Source organism: Papio anubis, chromosome 14 (genome assembly GCF_008728515.1).
Source record: "Papio anubis isolate 15944 chromosome 14, Panubis1.0, whole genome shotgun sequence".
Classification (NCBI taxonomy): Eukaryota; Metazoa; Chordata; class Mammalia; order Primates; family Cercopithecidae; genus Papio; species Papio anubis.
Window position 1 is genome coordinate 40403333 of NC_044989.1, and position 25168 is coordinate 40428500.

The 25168-nt window shown below is 38.3% G+C and overlaps 1 protein-coding gene and 1 long non-coding RNA gene across 32 annotated transcripts in view; one reads left to right on the forward strand and one right to left on the reverse strand.

Moving 5' to 3' along the window:
* SLC8A1 (solute carrier family 8 member A1) overlaps positions 1 to 25168 on the reverse strand; it is a 386709-nt gene that overhangs the window by 117438 nt on the left and 244103 nt on the right. The window contains exons 1-2 of one of the 30 annotated variants that reach the window (XM_009184072.4): positions 11381 to 14857; positions 7124 to 7283 (exon numbers count right to left, since the gene is read on the reverse strand). The exons of 28 other annotated variants lie outside the window; for them this stretch is intronic. The gene's annotated coding sequence lies outside the window, so the exon portion shown is untranslated. Of the gene's footprint in view, positions 1 to 7123; positions 14858 to 25168 lie in introns of those variants that run through there. One more of the 30 variants, XM_021924782.2, reaches the window with a different exon arrangement.
* On the forward strand, positions 11585 to 17243 carry LOC103876880. Of its 2 annotated transcripts, none has more exons than XR_001894634.2 (3): positions 11585 to 11640; positions 14239 to 14329; positions 16522 to 17243. It is a non-coding gene; the product is annotated as an uncharacterized LOC103876880 (long non-coding RNA). The 2 variants fall into 2 exon arrangements; XR_001894635.2 differs by lacking the exon at positions 11585 to 11640 and adding an exon at positions 13014 to 13094.

Sequence of the window (25168 nt, forward strand, 5' to 3'; positions counted from 1 at the left end):
TTGAACTATTCATTCTTGTCTTCCAGAACTCACTTCAAATGGGTTTTTCATCTATCATGAGTTGAGTGTTCTCACCTTTGTCTTACAATGAATTATTCTGCAGATCTCCTTACACTGATCTCTCCTGAGCTTTGGACAATTATATTTTCTCATCTCTTTCACATAAATCTCACTTGGAAGACAAACCCCACAGGTTAAGATGCCATCTGGTGTGTGTATTTTTCATTAAGAACTAGCAACACCTACATCAATAGCATCCACCTTTACAATCACCTATATAAGCAACTTACTTTGGGAACCTATTTTCTTATTTCAGCATTCTCATTTGAATGAATCTAGCCTAGGTTAGGGCCACTGGAACCAAACTCGGCGGTCCCTGGACTGGCCTGGAATACCTCTAATATAGGAAGTACTCGACTAGGAACTGGAGGTGTGAGAGCAAACAGGAGTAAGATAAAGTTTCTGAGATGAAGAATCTAATAGAATGGGCTGTGTCTTAAGATTAAACAGGCCAGGAAGTTCAACCTGGACTCAAAGAAAATAAAAAAGAGAGGGTGAAAAGAGGGGCACTAGATGTAACCATTTTGAGAGAAATGGACAGCCACCCTCCAAAGTATCACCTATAAAGATTAAGCAGACCAGGAAGATTTTAGCAGATAATGGGGTCCAGTTCAAAACATTAAGCAAGGCCTGGGACTGGTGGTAGATCACTGAAGGTCAAAGTACAAACTGTCAGGATCTAGTTAAGGAGCTTTGGAAACGGAAAACCTTAGGAGACTTTGAACATTTCAAAAAGAATTTGTGCTCTGCCTTCTTTTAAACTCTTAACTCTGGGCACCTAGGTTGTAGAGATGTAATGGAAGGCAGAGGAAATCAGGGGCATACAGGTAGGTGTGTCATCTTTTGGTTGGCACATAGATGTTCTGATTACAGAGAGATTGTATTATTTTAAGAGAGATGGAGCATGGGAATATGGTGCCAGTTTTTTTTTTCAAGGGATAACAAAGTTTATACAGAGTGGTGTGCCTTTTGAATGGCCTCTATTTACACAAAGAGATTGGGGATTAGGGGAGGATAGGGAAGGGAATTTAACCTTACATCCTCACAATGAATGGCCTCTGTGCAAGCAGTCCTAGTAATTTTCCATTACTGTCCAACTTTGTCTTCTATTTCTTACTGGCAATATTCCCCAATCTAGAGCTATGCAATCAGTCTTTTATATTTCTTAAATCTGTATAGTCTATTATGAAGTTAAGTGTGAGTTTCTATTATATAAATTAACTCAAGTATTGTTCAGGGATTTTACTTTTATAATTTTTTTCATCTGGAGGAAATTAATGTATATCATTATATATAGAAGCCATTTTCTCCTAAAAGTAACAATGTAGGTACTTGGATGTTATTTGCAGTGAAATTTACCTTTACAGGGATAATTGCAGTAACCTTTGAAATGAACATAAGCATATATGAGAACTTGCACCTGTTATTGTTGTCATGGAAACAGTTCCAAAACATAAGATACAATTCTATTATTGAAGCAGTGTAGTTCCCCAAATGAATTTTAATGAAATTGTAGCAGGAAAAAAAAAAGAAATTTATGGAGGCTTCTAAATTATTTAGTGAAATTTGCCAACTAGAATCTGACTACATCATACCATACTAATCTTCATCTAAATAGGAAACAACAGTCAGCAAATGTCAAGTATGCAAAAAGGGGTATAAAGTAGGTTTATTTAAAAAGTGAACACAGTACCCCAATTCTAGCTTTTTAGTGTTTAATATTGTCCAATCACAACTCCTATTGTTGATGGAAGTATATTTGACCATTAGCTGTCTAAGTGGCACACACCAAGATCACTGAGTTATCTGGAGATTTTTCCTAATTTCTGTCATCTTTGGGCTTTCTATTGACATGAGGTGAATAGATTTAGGGCTATAATGTTTTAAGAGCTAAGAGACATAAAGGACCTCTATTTCAACCCATTGCGTTTACAGATTAGGGAACCAATGCCTAAAAAATTTAGGTGATTTGTCTGAGGTACACAAGTAAATGTGGCAGGGCTGCTTTGGAGGTTGGGTTTCTGACTCTCCTCCCCCCATGCACAGTCACTATGCTGCCTTGTGAAATACAGCCCTTTCTGCTGCCAGTTAAAACTGGGACATTCTTTCATAAAGGAAAGAAATCATATTCTGAATGTGAATATCTGAACTTTTATTCCCCACTTACATTGTCACAGGAGTGAAGTACAATTTGCTAAATGAAATAAAATTTCAGTATCCTCCTTAGTGTATGTATCGCCTCACTAAATATGTTGATTGCATGTAGATTACTACTTTTACCCATGGAAACTGAAGTAATATCTTAATGTAAGAAGAGTAAGTTTTCTTGATTTGTAACCATTGCTTCACCTCTTCTGTAATCTGAAGTCATGCGAATCAAATGTCCCAGGCTCATAATGAAGCCAACTGTGAAACCAGTGCTTACCTCCAAGTCAAGAGCCTGGGAAACATCTATGGAGCTTAGCTTAAAACTATCTGATGATGAATTGGGACTCCAGTATATCATTTTGTGCACATAGTTATGGCATAATATTTGGGGGAAAGGAAGCCTTCACAGTTATAAAATATGAGTGGGAAATGATTATCCTTAGATACAGAGAGTACTTATTATGTAACTGTTGTTAAGGGCTGACGACGTGGCAGGCTCTGTGCCAAGTCAAGTCTCTGGTGGAGCAGAGGACTCCCCAGGCTCTAGAAGGCCCCTGAGACGGTGTGTCATACAGTGATGATGGGCAGAAAATACTCTAACCATTCAGGATGTGATTGTTTTGGCTTCCTCTCGCCTGAGCTTTTGGCACTTGAACTGGACCCAGTGCAACACCACAGCTGGGAAATGACATTATTTGGATTGGTTAAGAAGAGTTTTTGAATCAAACTCCACTGCAGTATTAGAGAAATAAAAAAATTCCTGCTATATCCAACAAGTCCCAGAGGGGCTATCTCTCTATTGTTCACGTGTTTGGACACGAATGTGCATTTATGAACACTTTTTTGTGTAAATATACAGATATATAAGCTATGCAAAGCCATATAAATTTGTATTACTAGAATAATTCATTCCATAAATATTTTTGAGCATTCGCTATGTACCAAGCACATTTTTCCAGTTTAAAAGTGAAGTCGAGCATGGTAGCTCCTGACTGTACTCCCGGCTACTTAGGAGGCTGAGGCAGGAGGATTGCATGAACCCACCTAGGAGTTCAAGGCTGCAGTGAACCATGATCATGCCACTGCACTCCAGCCTGGGTGATAGAATGATACCCTGACTCAAAAAAAAAGTGACCCACATGTATATTTGTCACTTTTAAAATAGAGATAATAAATTTCTTCCTTGATTTTTAAAGAACTCAAAACAGAGGTCCTATGCAACCCAGCAATCCCATTATTGGGTATATACCCAAAGGAAAAGAAATCATTCTACCAAAAAGGCACACATACTTGCATGTTCAACACTGTGCCATTCACAATAGCAAAGGCATGGAATCAACTCAGGTGCCCATCAACAGTGGATTGGATAAAGCTAATGTGGTATATATATACCATGGAATATTATACAGCCATGAAAAAGAACAAAATCATGGTTTTTTTTGCAGTGATATGGATGCAGCTGGAGGCCATAATCCTTGGCAAATTAACACAGCAACAGAAAACCAAATACCACATGTTCTCACTTACAAATGGGAGATAATCACTGAGCATACATGGACATAAACATGGGAACAACAGATACTCTGGACTACCTGGAATAGGGGGCATGGGTTGAAAAACTACTTTATCAGTACTGTACTCACTACCTGAGTGACAAGATCCACACCTCAAACCTCAGCATCATACAATAAACCCGCACATGTACCCCCTCTATCAAAAATAAAAGTTGAAATTGAAAAATAAATAATAAATAAGTTCCTTCCTCACAGGTCTTAAAAAGCACAACATGAGCAAAGTACCTGATGTGTGACCATAAATACCTGTTCCCCTTTGACCTCTTCTTTGCCCTCCCCTAACCTTGAGGTGTGATTAACCTTTCTGCTTTTCCAATTCTGAAGACCACAACAGAATAGGGAAGGAAGGGTGTGAAGGTGGTCCATCTAATCCCAATTCAGAGCCTGGGACAGACACCTGAATCCTCTACTTTAGAAAAGAACCCCACAGGCTTTCAGAGGGACCTGTCATCCATAGCCCGTAAGGACTATGAGCTTTTTCACCATAAGCATTGCCTATTTGTTCTAATCTAGTAAGACCAGATTGATTGATTAACAGACAGAAAAATAGATGTAAGTTTTTTTCTTATTCTAAAACAATATGTTTATGTTGTTGAATACTGGGATAAAATATAGAAAATATTATGCATAATTCCTAATCCAAGCAGTGTTCCACTCAATAATCTGATCTATTTCCTATAGTTTGCTGCTAACTTCAGGGCAGGTCTGCAAAAAATAAATATAATGGGGCTATGATGTTTCAATTTTGACTAAATATATTGTTATATAAAGTGGTAATGCCTTACAATTTAAGTGAGAAGGATGTGTGTGTTTGAGAGAGAGAGAGGAAGAAACACACACAGAATGAGAGAGAATATGAATATGAGAATATTGAGGAGAAATGTGTCCACTAGAATTTTACCACAAGCCAGACTGAAAACATCAAAGATGTTTAAGTAAGCCTGCTTAGTTGTGAATATAATTTTGGAAAACAAACTAAAACATAAAGATAAAAGGTCCACATTTCATTTCATATTTGCAAATAAGGCTTCTTTCGTGAATGGTGAAATCGCTTTGTATAATTTGTAACCTCATTGTTGTCCTGGATTGCCTGCCATGCTGCCTGTGTTTATGCTGCTTCTCCCTATGGCATGTGCTCTGAGCAGACAAGGGTATAATTATAAATCTCCATCCACTAACAAGAACAATAGTTGCACCCAGCAACTCAACTCTCCCTTTGTGAGCTCTACATCACCGTTTTGAATGTCAAAGGTCTGCAAATGTCATAAAAACAGCTGCCAATTCTCTGCATTAGGCACCTCTTTCAACATTTACTCATGGGTATTGCCTTATCTATCCAGGCAGAAGCAAACCAAAACCCAGAGATTTTAAAACATGGTATCTATACTTACAAGAAATAACAAGAAACCAAAGAGGAATACAAATACAACCATGACTTGTGCTTCAAGACTTTCTAGACTTGCTTAGATAAAAAGAGACTAAATTTTTATCTCTGGGCAGTTAGCCCGATGAGAGAAACTTGACATGCAAGGTATACTTTTTGCTATCTCCATTTTTATAAAAGCAAAGTTAATGAGGCTTTCATCTTTATTCCATACTTAAGATTATTTTCCTAAATCTGAGATCATTGCAGAGATATACAAGTTAGTTCTGCCAAATCATTCATTCGTTCCTTCACCAAACATGGATATGAGTGCCTATTGAATGTCCAGTAAAAGCAGGAATACAGACATTGAAGGCTCATTTCATTGCCCTTAGTTTCTACATAACATAGCTGTGATGCATGGAATATTAAGGAAACCCCTACACCTTTAACTGAGTTAATTCATAACTTACTAGAGCTATTTTCAATTCATGAAAATAATGACCAGATGTGTAATCCCAGCACTTTGGGAGGCCAAAGTGGGTGGATTGCTTGAGCCTCAGGAGTTCAATTCCAGCCTGATCAACATGATAAAACCTGTCTCTACCAAAAATACAAACAACAACAACAAAACTGGGCGTGGTAGTGAGTGTCTGTGGTCCCACCTACTTGACAGCTGAGATGGGAGGATAACTGGAGCCTAGGAGGTAGAGGTTACAGTGACCGAGATCACCCCACTGCACTCTAACCTGGGTGACAAAGTGAGACCCTGTCTCAAAAAGGAGAAAAACAAAAGAAAGATTTCTCAAGTCTAAGTTTAGTATTTAAAAAAAAAAAAGTAACATCATGGCTTTGTGCTTAATTTTACCTCTGTTATAGACTAAGAAATCCATTCAAATGGAGCCTATGGCCCTGTAACCTGGCTCTGGGAAAATCAACAGAGGAATGCAACATCACATCAGCACTGTATATTTTTGGAAGGGTATTGCATTTTTCCTTTGTGGTGGATTGGTCCGTGCACTTGAAAATACATTCACAGTGGGAAGGCACCAACTCTGCTGCACATTTATAGTTGAATCTATTTTTTTTCCTGACAAATATTCAAGTGGGGGAGGAATTCCATGTGAATGCTCTAGTGCCTCCCTCCCTCTGATGAGTCTAAGTGCTGGATAAACAAACAGTATTTCTAAAACCTCAAGGGGAATACTTGAAACTGCAGCAATGTAAGAGGAAAGTGGGTAGAATGGATAGCTTCTAGGCAGACTGACATTTCTGAGTAATTACTGAGGGGTCTAGGATCTGGGGGACAACGCTCCATCAGCAGCCCTTTTGTTATTTAAAAAAAAATGAACATTTGAGCAATTTAATGGAACGTGCTGTGAAAACACAGCTGCAAGCCTTATATTCTTACCAGATCACCTCCTCTAAGCTTTCCTCTGTAGAAAATTCGAAGCTTTCCTGGTATCTCCTCACTAGGGGGTTAGGAAGTAAGTAAATACACTGGACTCTTGATTTAGAGGTGGGAGATGCATTAGGAAAGCGTCAGTGCCCATGAAGAGACCCACAGGCTAACAGCCATCATTTACTGAGCATATACTATGTGAGAGTCTCCTTCTGAGCTTTTCCACATCTATTATCTCTTTAAATTTCCCAACAACGCTAAGGTAATGACAGCCTTTCTTGCTGACCTATGAAGCCCAGGCTGGGAGTTGTCGGATGACTTTTCCTGTATAATCTCACCCCAAGGGAAGACGTTACTCTGATTTTTCCACCTCATGTTTTTCCCTGGCAATTGCTGTGACAGAATGTTGTTTTTGGAGCTGAGTAGGCAAGTGGTGTGCATGATATGAAAAACCAAAAAAAAAAAAAAAAAAAAAAAACCACCAAACCCCACAAACTTTCTGACACAAAGCACTCATCAATGCAATGATCAAGACCTTTTCCTACCGCTGGATATTTCTAAGTGAGAAGATCCTACCTCAGTTTTCAGATGGGCTTTAGCTCTGCATGAAGTGCTGCCCCAGTCAGCCTCGGGGAAATCAGTAGAGGATTAGTTAGACAGCAGGTCAGCCACTGGAGGGCACTCCTGAAATCTAGAGGCTTCTTCCTCCCAAGGAAAGGGTTGCTGGAGTCCCTGCCTGAGACATTTAACAAAGAGAAGGAATGTCTAGGGGATAAGTCCCAGTGCATTCTCCGGAAAAGGTCTGCTGTACATATTTGCCAAGTGATAAGCAACCTAGGAAATAAAAAACCATTTGACAATTTACAGTGTTCAAAGGTAGCTTCCTGGCTCTTGAGTTATATAAATGGCTATGTTAAAAATAGGCAACCAATACAACTGAGCAACCTGAAATGTCCTAGGATATGCACCATATGTGATAGCCATGAAAATACTCAAAAGAAGAATTCAGTATAAATTAAGAATCATTCCCACTCCAATGGACTCAGTCTTATGGAAGTGGCACATAGGAGAAGCTGGGGATTCTATTTTTTGTGCTGTTCTATGTACAGGTCTCTCTCTCCCTAGTGAAACCCAGCTCTATAGTTTGGGAGCCTATACCTGATCTCTCTGATATCCCTCTCCAGCTCTCAACATATACTATGTAGTCATACGGATTGTCTGTTAAGAAATAAGTTCAAGTCATTATTTTCCTTATGACAAAATTCACAGTGAAAGGCCAAGTGTCCACCAGAAGAATAATGTGCAAATCTAAAGTGGGTTAGTGGCATTTTCTCAGGACAGAGCGCGCAGGAGGACAACATAGCAATCCTGGAATTTGACAGGGTAAAACTTTTGGACGCTCTGACTCTGTGCTGTATGTATCTGTTTGCTTCTGCTTTGAAAATAACTAGTAAGGTACAAGATCCACTTGAACCACTGAATTTAGCAAAATAAATCAGGCAAAACCAGACATGTCTTTGCATTAATATTGTCATTTTGTTTTATATTACTTAAAAAGTCAGACCTCTTTTTTTTTTTTTTTTTTTTTTTTTTTTTAATCATTCCTTCTCTGGACTATCTGCTGCTCTCCTGTGATGTATATTGTGAAAAACACATTTTAAAATCATGACAGATATCTCAAGATTGACATCATGTCCAGTTTCTAAGCTACAATTAAATCTCGTAGAATGGTAAGAGGTTTCTATCAGAGACTGCTGATTGCTTTATATACATTACTTTCATTTGAGACTCATTTCATGGATGAGGAAATTGATGTTTACATAAGTCAAGGAACTTGACCAAGGTTACATAGTTTTAAGAGGCTGAGCTAGGATCCTACAGGTCCATTTCAGTGATGTATGATTTTAATCATTATGCCATATGACGTGTCTTGGACTAGTTTATAAAATAGCTTTTCAATTAACCTCTTGTCCTTTAAAAGTGTTCACAGGTTTTAATTGCTTCTTTTTCTGCTTAGGCAATACTTAATTTTTAAACTGCACATAGAAGATCAAATAAAAAAAAAAAAGTATTCCAGATGTAGGTTTTATAGTTGCACATCTTGGATATGGGTGGTTACACACACACTACAAGCATGTGGTACACATCTATCTCAGTTTTACTTTAGAAATACATTCTCAACAGGGGAAACTTGAAATATGCAGACTGTGGTCCTGATTCCACTTCAAAACGTCTGCTTTTATTGGGTTTACCCTGCAATCATGCAACTTTTGGCCAGAGTCAAATAGGGCAACTGAATTTTTTTTCTTCAGTTTTACTTGGTATGGTTCACTGTAAATGCTTCCAACTAGTCCTGAAGACAGACTTTATTCATTTGTTCTTCCATGAGTTTTATTCAGCAGAACCTTGGATAACAGCAGCTTAGCCAGACACTATGGGGTAATCAGTCTGCTCAGGACTGATTCCTGTGCAGTCAATTCTTCTGCACGTCTTGCCTTCAAGGTCTGCCAGTTGAGTGCACTGTGTTTCCAACACTGCCCTCCAAACAGACCTTTCATAAGGAAAAGTCACTGCTACTTCATTAATTCCAGAAGATGGATGGTGAAGTCATATTGCTTTGATATGCTTTCAGACTAAGGCTATTCATGGGAGGCTAGAACTCTCAAACAGAAAAGTTTTAAAAATCTGGCTACTTTTTCATAGGATTCTATTATGACGCCTCGGAGGAATTTTTTTCTTAAGTCTGTCACTTTAAAAGAAAATGGTTAGATGTGACTAGGGCTGTGCAAACACAGTTGCTACCACTACCTGGCAAAGCCTGTATTCTAACAGATTTCTGGTTAAAAATATATATATTTTATATATATATATATATATTTATATTTATATATTTTTCCATTATTGCCTTGGATTCTTTCATCTTTTCTTACATGTTAAGAAACATAATATCTGAAGAATGAGGAATAGCCATTTTAGTGTGAAATCATGCTGGGGTGGAAAGGCCAGCATATTTCTTATAGATTAGTATTATAGGAGACTTTGGCCATTTTCCTGGACAGAAGCAAGGAGATGGCACCTTGGAATCAACTCTTAACCATGTGAAGCCTTTGAGCCTTGGTGAGTTTTCCAAGCACAGGGTATTAGCTTTCTGCAGCCTGGAATGGAGCGATTACTGTCCCCAGAGAGCTGTCATAGGTACAGGCAAGGTGCTCAGCTTTTCTTAGTTCTACCATGGTCCTGAACAGCCAGGTTCTAGGTTAAGCCAAATCCAGAAATATCTTGTTTTATTTCACTTGCCACAAGTCTGAGAAGGCTTAATCTCAGAATATGGAAGAAGCCTTAGCAAAGCAACTTTAGAAAACAGCAAATGTGTGTGTGTGTGTGTTGTATGTGTGTAGAGAGAGATCTGAGGCATGAATTTTACTAATGTTATTATTTAAATACATTCTTCCTTATGCTAGAGGAAAAAAGGCTCAGGGCATGTAAGTCACGTGTCACATTAGCTGTATTGGCCTTTGTTCAAATAATAAACATTTTAATCACTGCAGTTTATAACTCCATTTTAAATGTTTTGTTACTACATTAAAAGTAACTGCATTTGTATACATAGAATTCTAATAAAAATGCATAAATAACAAGAGGAAAGGGACTTAGGGATTATCTCTGGCAGCCCTCATTTCAAAGGTGAGACCCAGGAGAAACCCAATATGCACAGAAGTTAAGTGACTTTCTGATAGGCCTTGCAGGTAATTAATTGTAGAACAGTACTCCACGTTCAATGCTATGTTCACTATTACCTGAAATAGAGTTGGAGGCAAAAAACTTATGTCAGCGATACTCAATGCTCAATAAAGTGGCAGAGCAATATTTTGTAAGTGTGTGTTCCCTGAACTCAAACGTGATGTTAGGTAGTGATTCTGAGTCCCTTAAAACAGATTGCTCCATTTATTTAAGGTGTGTTCTCTATTACACCAAAAATTGTTGATGGATTTTTAAAAAACTGCACACCATGGAATAAATACAAATTTCTACATTTTTGATGACATTAAGATATGTTAAGAGGCCTGAATGTTCTTAACTATGGATTAAAAATAAAATACCAACTAAAGGGGTCAGTTTTCTACAGTTATTTGAAATTGATTTTAAAGCTTCCCTATTGCTAATGGCTGAATGTTTATGTTTCCCCAACTCCAAACTCATATGTTGAAATCCTAACTCCCAGGGTGATGGGATGAGAAGGTGGGGACCTTTGGGAGGTGATTGGGTCACTCTGAAGAGTGAGATTAGTGCCCTTATAAAAGAGGCCCTGGAGAGCTCCCTTGCCCTACCAGCACACCACTGGAAGGCACAGCGAAAAGATGGCTGTCTATGAATCAGGAAATCGTACTTCACCAGACACCGACTCTGCCAGAGCCTTGACCTTGGAGATTCTAGGCTCTGGAACTGTGGGAAATACATTTCTGTTGTTATAAGCCACCTAGTCTATGGTTCTTTGTTATGGAAGTCTGAATGAACTAAGGTATCTACTGAGGTTTTGTTCGGGGAGGTAATAAAATATGTCATTTTTTCTAGGTTTGACAACCTATATTCAATTCCCCTTTCTGTAATCTATGGCATGGGCATAAATAGACTGTCATGTGTATCCAAATTAAGATGACGATAGCCAGGAGAAAGACTGAAGGTGGGACTACTGGCTATTGATAGCCAAGATCTAATTCTGATCTTTTGGGATTTAGGTTCATTTCTGGCTGGAAGGAGTTGTATTATTTATCTATGCATAGTGAAGTAACCTTATGATCATAAACAATTTCAGAACGAACAAAAAGTCTTCACCTAGTGATGTCTTTTAATTTGATTCCACATCACCAGGGGCAGAATAATTTTTATTTCTAGGGACATTCATTGAGAACAGGATGACTTGCCGAGTTTCAGATGTGATCAGCTTGCCAATTGTCCCTGGGCCTTTTGTGTCTTGCTACAATATCGTCTAGGAAACAAACAACTGGGAAACCAACTTTCACAAAATTCCATTGCTCTGGAGATGGAATTATGGCTCCTTCCAATTTTCTTCATGATGTTATAAGCAGTCAAATGTAAGCAGTCAAATTTTACTTCTTTTGGAAAGAACTCAATAACTTTTGAAGTTCATCAAGTTCATGAATTAAGCTAAGATCTGCACTACGATGTCGAAATGTTAAATAGAACAAAAAAAGTTTGATGTTATATCAACTGCATATGTATACGTATGCAGAGCTGAAATTAACTGATTAAAAATGTCTCTGTTATGATGTCTATCAAGTAAAAAATAGGGTTTTGATCTAGAAATGCCTATCCATTTTTGAGGTATATACTCTCAAAACCTTTTGAAATAAAGAGTGGTTGCAAAACTTTTAGGTATTTTTACTTTTAAAAAAAGGATAGACCAAAGCAATGTGTCCCATTACATCAGCATTTTTAAAAATTTAGTCTCTGTACTTTCATTTGCATAATTTTCCACTTTCTGTATTATTTTCATAACCCTAAGTGCTTAAATGGGTGGAGAGGCCTATGCCACAGTCTCCAACAAGGTGTCAAGGGAGAGGAGGTGTTTCTTTTCTCCCAATTCACACCATATTTAGAAGCACTATTCTAGATGATTCCTCTAAAAATATTCAAGCTTTTAGAATCTTGGCTTTGTTTTTCGTAAATTGTACTTAAAGTCAGTGTGACTATTACCATCAAATTGAATAAGTGAAATGTATTTCTCATGTTGCAGGTAGTAAAAATTGCCAGGGAATCACTTAAATACTGAGAGTATTGACAAGCTCTAATTTTTTACTTGGCTCAAAATGTGTCTCTACTCTGTATTATCCCTACCTAGATCTTACTTAAAACAGGAAGGGTGAAGACTTCAATGTAATGACTAATTGATGTGCAATTTGGAGATTTTAATAGAACAAAATATATATTTTGATAAGTAGCAGTACTTGTTTCAAAGAAAGATATTGACGTTATATTAAAAAGTAAACATCCTAATCTATCGGTCCAGGTCTTTACTCAAAACCTTCCAGGTGTATGTATGTGTGAGATATTTTAAAGTAATTCTAACCAAGCCATTGTTCTGTAACCTGACTTAACAAGCTACAAAACAATTCCTTAGCTTAAACTGTTAAAGGGACATTGTGATGACAAATAAACACAACATGTTAGCAGAATAAAAGTTGTCTGGAAATAATATTATAATTTGGGGGAAAGAAATTCAAATACAGGGTAAAGAGAATAGGATTTTGGAATTAAGCTGAGTTAAAATTCTTGCTCTGGACAATAGACAAATTACTTAACATGTTTGAATTTCAGTTTATCATCTACAAGTTGGGAATAATATATGCATTATGAAGAGATTACAAGTACTAACTGGAGAAAACAATCTGAGACCTTGGCAAACAATAGATTATCCAACTTAATTCCAGTATTATTAAAATTCGTGATCATTAGCTGGCACTTTACAACAGAAATGATCTGAATAAATTTTCAACATACACATGCTCTCATATCATGACAGGAAAATGTAAGTGCAAGCGTGGGGGGTGTCAAGAGCCTTGTGTGTTTATAATTCTGATGCCTATCTCTGTGAAGAGTGAGTCTTCTAGTTAATTTTAATCTTTTCAATAGATGTACTTATGGAACATTATTTGGTCATATTGTAGTGATCTGCTACTAAAGAAACTTTCCCCTAGCCAAGGGTACGAGTCGCTCTATAACCCACATTTACCCATGAGTTATGATAAATGTGCCTTGTGTTCCACTGGTTTAGAATTTGGGGTTTTGGAAAATGGGATGTTTCTCCAGTGTACTTTAGCACAATATAGCTGAAATCGTGTATGTATATGCAAAAACGTGCCTGTAACTGTTCTGTAGTTCCAATGCTTGGATCGCAAAACTAAGGAGGGTCAGAATTTGATGATTACTCTGGCTTTTTGGTTGGCCCCGAACTCCCTCCAGCTATCAAATGAAGGCATCAGGTTGGCGAATATATACAGTCTATAGAACTCAGGAGAGTTAAATAGTAGCAAGTTCTAATCAAGAAGAAATGTTTTATTCAGTAATTACTTTGAAGCATTTTTTAAGAGTCCCTGAAAATATTGGATTTCTGCAGGGGATATTGCTAAAATACTAAGGTGTGAAAATGATTCTCTTTTTTGAATTAATAAAATAAAACTCAATAGAAATAATTCAGTGTGTGAGGTAGATAAGCTTCAGACGAAGGGGAAAACCAAACCTGCTAGTCAGAGATATAAAAAAGAAAAATCAACTTCTACGTTACGTTGCCAAGGAGACTGTGTAAACAGACTTACACAAAGAGAAGTGGCTGGCTGGCAATACTGCTAATGTGGAAAATCTCTTCATTGTTGTGTGGCATGCTTCATCTCAGAAGAGGAGGAAAAGGGGGCAGGCAGAGAGGGAGAAATAACAAGAATGGAAGAGTCGTTCTTCCAAAGAGGGCCATCTGTGACCCTGAGAGAAAAACCTGGTAGATCAAGGCTCACATCTTAGTAAATTACCTGTAAATAAAGCTTATAAGGCCTGTGCATTGTCTCATGATTCTTTTCTTAATAATACTTTAATCCTTGCACTTTGATAAGCTGTGCAAGGTAGTCTTATAGGGGATCTTTTCATTCAGACGTTCAGCTTGTTTGTTTTGTGCTTCCCAGGCAAGGGCAGTGACTGGAAGCTGGGGGAGAGGGTGAACAGCTGAATCTCAGCCTGACGGAGGCCGCCATTTAATAAGTAAATGCATGCACAGTAAGCCTCATGTGACTTTCATCTCTCTATTCTTTTACAAGTTTATCTAATCCAACCATATATACAAATGCAATTACTTCACCTTCAATAATTTCATTCATTCAATACACGTCGGGTATTATGAATAAATTCAGTGTAGATACAAGTAGTCTCAGTTCCCCCAAAATGTTTAGAGTGTGTAATAGCAAAACATGTTATTATAAAGCTTAGTGAAAGTTTGTTTTTATATAACCATATATGCAATATGATTACAAATATGTTAAATTGTTGAGCAAACTATGAATTCTTTTTCTTTTAATTTTCATCTCCAAATTTTCTATAATGTGGTTGTATGTATTTATTCATATAGAGAGAATTTATAGGTTACTGAAGTGAATCTGGGTTCAGATGTTGAACTTCATTGGTTTATTCTTTTACAGAGTTGAAGTTTGACAAAATCAAGATATAAAGCAGCTCTTTCTAAATTTGCAAATATGTTTACAGTTTTTTTCTTTAGATAGTACTTTTGTATTTTGATTGATTGACTGAGATGGAGTCTTGCTCTATCATCCAGGCTGGAGTGCAGTGTAGTGATCTCAGCTCACTGCAACCTCTGCCTACTGAGTTCAAGTGATTCTCCTGCCTCAGTCTCCCAAGTAACTGGGATTACAGGCGCCCGCCACCATGCCCAACTAATTTTTTGTACCTTTAGTAGAGACAGGGTTTCACCGTGTTGGCCAGGATAGTCTCAAACTCCTGACCTCAAGTAATCCACCTGCCTCGGCCTCCCAAAGTGCTGGGACGACAGGTGTGAGCAATCACGCCCGGCCAAGATAGTGCAGTTTTAAATGTTTCTCTTCAGACCTGTCATCATATAAGTTGCTTGCTTAGACGGGGGATAAAATAAGATGCAAACCAGCTCTTCTTTTATTGGAGAGTTTCAATTTAATCAGAAGGTGAATGTTAGCATCCGTAGCCATACGTTAAAGAAAATCTATCAATGAATGAATGGGTAAAGAAAACGTTATATATATATACACACACACATATACATGTATATATGTGTGTGTGTATATATATGTACATATACATATATAAATTTGGCTCAACATATCTATTTGAATCAAAATGTGTGTATATATGGAATATACATACACACATTTTGTGTATATATTGGAATACTGTCCAGCCATAAAAAATAAAATCCTGTCATTTGCAGCAACATGGATGGAACTGGAGGACATATGTTAATTTGAAATAAACAAGGCACAGAAAGACAAATATTATGTGTTCTCACTCACATGTGGGAGATAAAAAAGTGGATTTCATAGAGGTAGAGAGTAGAATGGTACTTAAAAGAGGCTAGAGGGCCTGGTGTGGTGGCTCATGCCTGTAATCCCAGCACTTTGGGAGGCCGAGGTGGGCGGATTACCTGAAGTCAGGAGTTCGAGGCCAGCCTGACCATGATGAAACCCTGTCTCTACTAAAAAATACAAAAAGTAGCCAGGCATGGTGGCTGGTGCCTATAATCCCAGCTACTTGGGAGGCTGAGGCAGGAGAATCACTTGAACCCGGGAGGCAGAGGTTCAGAGGTTGCAGTGAGTGGAGATCATGCCATTGCACTCCAGCCTGGGCAACAGAGCAAGACTCCATCTCCAAAAAAAAAAAAAAAAAAAAAAAAGGGCTAGGAAGGATAGCAGGAGGGGGGGATAAAGAAACGGTTTATGGTACAAGAATACAGTTAGCTAGAAAGAATAAATTCTAGTGTTTGACAGGACAATAGAGTGACTACAGTTAATAATAACTGATTTTATATTTCAAAATAGCTAGAAGAAAACTTTTTAATGTTCCCAACACAAAGAAATGGTAAATGTTTGAGATGATGGATATTCTAATTACCCTGATTACACATTTTATGCATGTATCAAAACATTACACATACTCCAGAAATGTTTACAATGTGTCAAAAAAATTAATAAAAAAGAAAATAAAAGCTAATTCCAATGGCTAAGTCATTGATAAATTAAAAATAGAAATGAGATTGGGGTCTTAAGTAATTTCCTTACATTATTAAGGATCAAAATGAATGCCACACTTTGTAAGACGGCATGCAAAACTCAGTTTCAGAGCCGGCATACTGAATTAATAACATACCCTTTTTCTATCAAAATGCTCTTAAGTTGTAAATCATGCTTTTTTTTTTTTTTCCCAAGGTATTTAGATCCTGCATCAGACAGCTTCTTCAGAAAGGTCATCAGAAAACATGAAGCTAAATGCAGTAAAGAGTTATGCTCTTGAACTGTTGAAAATATCATTTTCAAATAGAAATGGTTTAAAAATTGCTTTTTTATTATTTCAAATTTTCCTCTATAATGTTGTTTTAACCTACAACATATACACTCCAAGGTAATGCCACTCTAATGCTGTCTAGTTGATCTGAACAACTGGTAAATGATCAGATCCACCAAACTCTCTGGAGATTAACTTCTGCCAGCATATTGGTTACTGTTCATTCTCACAAGATTGACAGGCTCATTACGGCAATATTAACATCTTTGAGTGTTCATACTGAGCAATTGTAATTTTGCATATGTTGATGAGCAGGCAATTATATCAAAGAGTAAACACTGGGCTGATGTGCAAGGCACTATTCAATTATAAAAACAGTATAGGATTTAGCCCTGTCATTGACTCTTCCACTCCTTCTATCTCGCCTGTTTCTAATTTATTTCTCTATTTTTTCCTTGACTCTCTTCATTCTCTGCTTTTTATTCCTTTCTGCTTCACTTCCTCTCCATAAATGATAGACCTTTTCTTAGATGCCATTTCTCTATATCTGCACTTAAAACAAGAATTTTTTCCTCCTAGTTGTTGGTTAATGTCTGCAAATGTGAGAGAATGTTAACATGACAAACAACAAGGAATTCGAAATAAACTTAAATGAAACAGTGTCTTTTCTCCCCCTACTCTCCCCCACCCCCCATGGTGGAAATGATGATATCCTCACCATCTGCACACTTGCAGGCTGTGAGTGGGCAGAAAACCAGCTGGAGATGCAGCCCATGGCAGGGATACAGATCCTCAGCTTCTGGGAGGTCCTAGAAGCTCACAATGCCACCCAGCTATTGGACTATCTCTCATCACGTACATTCAAAGGGAGAATGTACAGCATTTCTTCTAAACTATTTTGTACAGAGAAGATCTCCACTGTTAAAAAGAAGCCGATGTGGAGCAGGGGGAAAGTGTTCTGGACTGAGTGTCAGGAAACCTCAGTGCTTCAGGTTCTTTTGCAATTATGAGACTGGTTCTGTTACTTCACCTTTTCTTATTTGTACAGTGAAGGCCTCCAGCTTTAGCATCTCATAATTTTGTTGTGGAAAATATGTGCAGAATGAAGAGAATAATGAGAAGAGTTTGAGAGTATCTCCTCTGCCTTAGTTGACAAACTATGTTAAGAGTAGACTATCACGGTATCCTTTAAACATATCTATAAGGCAAGCCTTGTGGCAGAAAAGTAAGCAAAATGCTATACTTGTCACATCAATTAGTCAAGGAAATGTGATTACCCTGAGCCCAAGAAACTTCCACTAAAAAGATGGAAGGAAGGACTGCGTTTGGTGCTCTCTGGCACCATCCTTGTGTCCAAAGGTGTATCAGAACTGAATTTAGGGCCATGGTACAGAGGTGTCGGTCTGCAAACTAGAAGAGCAATGCTGACAGGCCCTGGGACTGTTCCTAGTGCTGTATGGGAACTCAAAAATCTAACCGAAGCCACAGGATGGGTAACGACAATGAGACTGTGACCTGGCAATATCTGCGTATTCTTGCAAGAAATTTCTAAAACCATAAGACACGCTGCATTTTTACTTGACTCCCAAAATGAACATCCGGTGATATTGGTCCTTCCCACTCCTAACTGAATGACGTCAACACACTCTTAAGGACACATCACACACTCTGTGGAAGAGGGTAGGAGAGGTGTGGAATATAAAATTCCTTTTTGAGATGGCTGCCTGGGTTCTAATGGGGTTACTCTAATGTGTTTTAAGACCAAGGCTCACTGACCAAGATATACTTTCATGAATTCAAGAATGTATGATAATTACGATGCATACATATACATGTATATGCATTTACATGACAAAAAATGCCAGAAGGAAAATGTAAATAACAGTCCTCTTTTCAAAGGGTGCATGATGGGAGTGATTCTATCTTTACGTCTAAAGTGTTCTACTGGATGCATTTAATGTTCCTGTTTCCTCTGTCTTAAATTATTCACTCCCTATTGGACACATTATTGCTCCATAAATAATGCTTATTAGCTTTATTTTGTTGCTGTTTTTTAAATCACTCGACCTTTCCTAATGCTAAGCCAAGCAATGGAGGGCAGGAAAAAAAAAAAGTATTTAGAGAAGGCTGCAGGCCTATCATCAGGTTTTGAGCTGGGCTTTCCCCAGAACTCACTTTAGGCCTACAGGATGCCTGAGGCCAAGGGTACTTCCTGCATCCACAGGGTTGGGGATGCGGAGTACATCTCTCTAATCTGCCACCTGGGACAGCCTTTTGCATCACTCTCTGGCTGCCTTCCCTTTTCTGAAACTCGAGAGGGGAGAATGTTGCTTCCCTTTAGAACAGTAGGTGAGCCCATCAGCAACTCAGCCTCAAAAGTCTCTGCAGTCTCATCTGACAAATTAAAAGATTGAGCCCATCAAGTAAGTAAATAAAATTAAAATGAATCATCATAACAAATATACATATCTGTGTATGTATTTATTATATATTGTCAAAATTCTCAGCCTGAATCTAAATATAGAGTCTCCTACAATCTTTTTAATTGGGCTTTAGCTAAATGCATGATGAAAATCATTTTCAGATCTTAGCTCATTGGAAAAAAATAAAGATATAAAATAAATATAAAGATCTTAGCTCACCGGTGTACTCTAGTGTCTTCCTAACACACAAGCATACTTCCCATGTCCCATTCATTTGCAATCAGCTACTGGTGGAAAATTAGATGGGCCCAAATCAGAGGAAACCGAAGACATGATAATGAAACTCCTGAAAAAATCAATGGTAATTATGGAAATGAGCTGTTTACCACCTTTTGTTTTTTTTGAACTTTCCTTCTCTTTTTGACCTTCTGGGCAGCCTAGTTTATGGCAGGAACATCATCAGTGAGGTCCCAGAGAAAGGAAAATGATTGCAGAGATAGCTACTATTTCCAGCCACTATTTCCAAGAGCATATCAGATCACTCAAAGCACATTATATCAACACTCCCCCTGTGACAATCTAGTCTTTACTGGAGTTAATTAAAGCAATTAATTCCCTTCCCTTTCAAAGCAGTGTGATTACATAAATAGATAATTTCCCAATCCAAACCCATAAAGCAAGTGATTTCTCTGCATGTCCCTCAGTGTGCAAAGGACCTAACTGAACTAAATTGTCCTTTTTCTTAATTTGACCTTCATGAAATTCTCCAGTAACTTTTTCTGCTCTGTCTTCCTATCTGGTTGGATGGCAGAACGACATCACATGGACACAGGACTGCAAGATTAATAAAGCATTTCCTGCAGCAAAGATGGATAATGCCCAAACTATAATCACAACGACAGGAGTAGAGTGAGGAGGAAAGGAGAATGGCAGGTGCCTGCTCTGACAGGCACTACAGTTCCCTTCAACAATATACCAGCGTGGGTGATGCTGACAATAATTAGGCAAACAGAATGCCAAACAATTGTAAGAAAAGCTGTCAAACATGTTGTGTTATTATCCCCTGCATGGGCCTGTGATTTATCATCACAGAAAAATCTCTAAACTGTGACATTTTGTTCAAATTACAACCCTTGGCTTGCTTGACTGCCTACAGACTGACAACTCCAAGGTCGGATGTAGTTCTCAGCAATTTGTTCCTTCATTAAGTGAGTATGTCTCTGGGATGGGTTCTAGCCACTGTCTGTGAGTGCTGGCATGCCAAGAGCAAGAATAAAGTACTTTCCAATGTGTGGGAAGCCACTTACCTTCAGACGTCAAAATGAAAGAAAATAATTGACATTCGTATTTCCTTCTCAGATTGGTCCTAAAACTTGAAATATGATCTCCTGCATCAAGGCTCCTACCTGTCATTTCTTCCTCCCTCTCCACCCAAAACCCTGCTTGGGGTTCTGGACTTGGCTACAGTGTAAAGGCTTTGATCTTGTCGGTACAAAATCAGTCTTCCTGGCCAGGCGCAGTTGCTCACACCTGCAATCCCAGCATTTTGGGAGGCTGAAGACAGTGGATCACTTGAGGCCAGGAGTTTGAGACCAGCCTGGCCAACATGGTGAAACCCCGTCTCTACTACAAATACAAAAATTAGCCGGGCATGGTGGCAGTCACCTGTAATTCTAGCTACATGAAAGGATGACACAAGAGCATCACTTGAACCCGGGAGACAGAGGTTGCAGTGAGCTGAGATTGTGCCACTGCACTCCAGCCTGGGCAACAGAGTGAGACTCCATCTCAAAAAACAAACAAACAAACAAACAAAAAACAATAAAAAACCAATCTTCCTGATGATATCCCTCAATGGTTGTAATTGAACCAGAAAGAAAAAAAAAATGAAAATACTTTTGTTATCCAGTTTCTTTAGAGTTTGGCACAGTTCTATAGATTAATTATTAAAAATTGTGAGATGTATTACAAAGAGACCTCAGAGATGCTAAGCCAATGAGACAAGTGTGAGGTATTACTATTATTACTTTGGAGAAAGTCCACAGGCAGTCTCTAACTTGGATTTCTGGATGGCTCAGAGTTGAAATAGACCCTAGAGGTAATAGAAGCAATCTTTTCAACTAATGAGAGAAATGCTGTCTGTGATATTCCTAGCTGATGTTCTGAGCTGGAGTACTTCCAAGGATGGAGATACAAGAAGCCTTCTATTAGAAATAGGTGGCTGCTGAAAGACCTAAACGTTTGGGTCTTCACTGTTTTCAACAGCCCCTTCCATACCTGTCCAACACAGAGATCCACTTAACAGTAGAAGTCCTACCCTCTAGATATTGCCTTATTTGAAAAGGTAATATCTTTTAATCCCATTTCTTTATATCCCATTGTCAGAGCTCTTTCCCATTCCTTTCTTCACTTTCTCCATAATCTTTTTTTCTTTTTTAATTTTTTAAAATAGGGTCTCATTCTGTGCCCAGGCTGGAGCACAGTGATGCAACCAAGCTCACCACAACCTTGAACTCTTGGGCTCAAATAATCCTCTGGCCTCAGCCTCTCGAGTAGCTAGGACTACAAGCATGTGCCACCAAGCCCTGCTAACCCCGTCTCAATCTTTACACCCATAAGAGAACTTTTTCTTCTCAGGATCCTCTTTTCTTAGGGTTTGGAGGTTGATTTAGTATTGCCAATATAGCAAATCTTTATTTTCCTTAGGTTTATTTTGATTTTTTAAAACAATAGTCTTTTTACTCAAACTTTGGCAAATAATTTGGGCTAGCATACCAAGTAAATAAGCTTTAATTTTCTCTTGGCCATGTATCTTCTATTAGTTTCTGCATAAGACCCTCAATACTTCCATGTTTACTGCTGGCTGCCCAGGCACCTCTCACTAGATGGCATTTAGTATATTTTTCAACCATCTTTCTGACCAAAACTGTGTGTGTTCTATGTCTCATTCCTAAGAAAGTTGATAGTGAACTCAATTGGCTGTTTAGAAGTACAGTGTGAACAACTTATACCTGAACACTTTAAATATATTGCAACCTAACACATTTACATATTAACAGTGACTCATTTCCTTAGTCCAAGAAAGTGAACAGAGGCTTGATTCTCTCTCCCACCACCCCCCACCCTCCTTTTTTCTCTCTCTTTCATTCCTTTTTATAGACAAATGTGAATTATCCTCACAACCTGTTCATTTAATTCTGTCAAGCTATTCCTCAAGGACAAACCACAAAAGGGAACCAGGGAGGGCTGTTCAGAGCTCACGGAAAATCCAGATCAGCCACAGAGGTCCTTAGCCCATAGAAGACAGGTGTGTGGTCTCAACATGGAAGATAAACAACAGCTTCTTGACCAACCTCACCAAATCGACTTCTAATACCTTTTTGTCCCATGCTTCCAACCTACTCTGATTGACTTAGGCTGATCAGAAAAAAAGCTTTAACAGTAACATCTAAAATAAGTGAACTTCCTTTTATAAGTCTTCCTTCTTGCCAAAGCTGATGACTAAATAAGTTCAAAGATATTTAAATTAATGTCAGTTATACCCACAGTCACTGGAGGAGAGGTAATACGAATTCAAGCTTCCAGTAAAGAAAAAGAGGAAATGAAAAAGAAAAATAGGTGTCTTTCAACTCTAGTTGTGATATAGTCTGCTGAATTATTGACCTTTCCTTTCAAAGATAAGAAAATGTGTATGTGGATTTTTTCTTAAACTTATATTTCCTACATGTAACCACAATCTCTAAAACAACGTGGCTTATTTTACATATCTGCAGAGAGGCATGCAATTTTCCCTTCCTCATAGTCTGACCTAAGAGTATATGGTAAACTTTGTAGAATTCTAAGTTTCTTTCAAAAACTTTTCATCTTATCTCCATCCACAAATCAAAAGGGGTAGAATTACTCAGTGTAGCCACAGCTGGGAATACAGTTTAGTGAAGAACAGGAAGGAAGAGAGACGGAAGGACTCCTACAGTTTTTCTTTACAATCTAAGTATGTTAAACGCATGATGGAAGCAATGGAGCCAGGTCAAAATGGCACTTGCTGTGTTTTGAAAAATCCTGACTGTGAGAATCTTCTGTAGTAGGAAGGCAGGTCATTCTATCACACTAACTGGAAGGCCAGTCTGGGGTGTGCTTGCTGGATGTGTGGAGATCAATTTACCCACAAGTCCCTGTAGAGTCTCTTCCATAAGAAATCGGGGAAGCCCAGGCTATCGGTATTCTGCACACACACTAACAGCTTGTGCTTGCAGAGGCAATAATTTTTCAGCTCTTTTCAGATTCTATTTATTGGTTATTTTTCCCTCTTGGCTAAAGAGGTTTCACTTTTGTACCAAGCAGGGGCACCACTCTAACAGAATGTATTAGAAACTGCTCAACTGGGATTTTGCTGGAGTTCTACTGAGGTTGAAAATCTCAAACAACATGTGATGAAAATTTTAGGTTGTTTTGGGTGACTTCAATCCCAAGGTTTTGCTTGGCTGACTTGAATTCCTTCTTTCAGAGATTTAGCCCATGTTAGTTTCAGGTGGGAAGTCTGGTAGATTCTAAAAATGAGGCAGCTCTATGTCAGCCATTCAGTGGAGAAAGAGCCCATGCTACTCTGTATGACAAAATACTATGCCTTTATTTGTGTACAGGTGTGAATGAATTATTTAAAGAGAAAAATGTGTGAGTGGGTACTACATAACTGCTACTCACAGTCTTTGCGCTGTGTTTTTCTGTAAGTGTGGACATTTTCCTTCTCATGTCTTTTTAAGAGAAAGAGAAAATGATGATGGGAAGGATTTGGGGTAAGAGAAGATTATTTTTCTACTATTCTTACCAAAATTTACAATTTTGTCTTCCTTTTTTGTAGCACCTGTGTAATATTTGCTCCTCAATTGTAAGCTCCTTGAAGACAGGACATGTGTCTTCTCTCTTCACTTTTTTTTTTTTTTTTTTGAGACAGAGTCTCACTCTGTGGCCAGACTGGAGTGCAGTGGTGTGATCTTCGCTCACTGTAACCTCCGCCTCCTGGGTTCGAGCAATTCCCCTGTCTCAGCCACCTTAGTAGCTCGGACTACAGGCATGCACCACCACACCCAGCTAATTTTTGTATTTTTAGTAGAGACGGGGTTTTACTATGTTCCAGGATGGTCTCGATCTCCTGATCTTGTGATCCACCCACCTCAGGCTCCCAAAGTGCTGGGATTACAGGCATGAGCCACTGCTCCTAGCCCTCTCTTCACTATTATATTGCCAATATTTATGATAGCTTTTGGTTTACTGCAAGAAACAATGAGTAAGTAGTTTGTCTCTTTAAACCAATGCTTTCCATTTTTCTCCAGGTAAGAGGTTAGTATAGATTTTTATGAGGCTTTATCATAACTAAACCCAGTGGTGGATTGAATAAGGTCAGCTGGTAAATATAGACTTTGATCACTGGAAAATCCAGCAATACCTAACTTAAACATCAAATGAGCAAAATTCTAACATTTCTAGTATATTTGATCTATTGGTTTGTAAATCATCTTGAAGCCATGATACAGAAACACTAACTCTGTATTTTTATAAAAACAAAACATAAGAGTATGCATTTATTCATTCAAGAAACATTTCTTGAGTCCCTAATTGCACTAGGAACTGTTCTTGATTCATGACGGAATGTGACAGACAGGTTGTTCATGGAGCTCTTGCTCTAGTAATGCATATATGGTTGGAACTGGTGGGCACGGAGTCCAAAATAGCAATTCTAGGCCAGCTTGCCCTAAACAAATGATACAGATATTATATGAGAGACTTGCTAAAATTTTGATCATATTTAGCTCTCCTCCCACCTCTTTCAACCACTTACTAAGTTTAGGGAGAAACGTGGGAACATAGGATGAAGTGGCCACAGAGGTACCCAAGAATCAGTGCAGTAACGCTGTCCTTAGCAAATGGCCCTCCTGTAATTCCCAAGAAGGTGAAATATTTTAACATTGAAATAACTTCATGACATGGCCATGCCCACTCTAAAGTGGTTTCATCATGTAAACAGTCCTTCAGTGAATGACTTAAAGTTTGAAAAACCTACAGAGCAGAGTCAAAAGCATAGACTGAGGAGTCAGTGGATGAGGATGACTTAAGTCATGGCTCCACTATTTGCTGGTTGATTCTTGAGGAA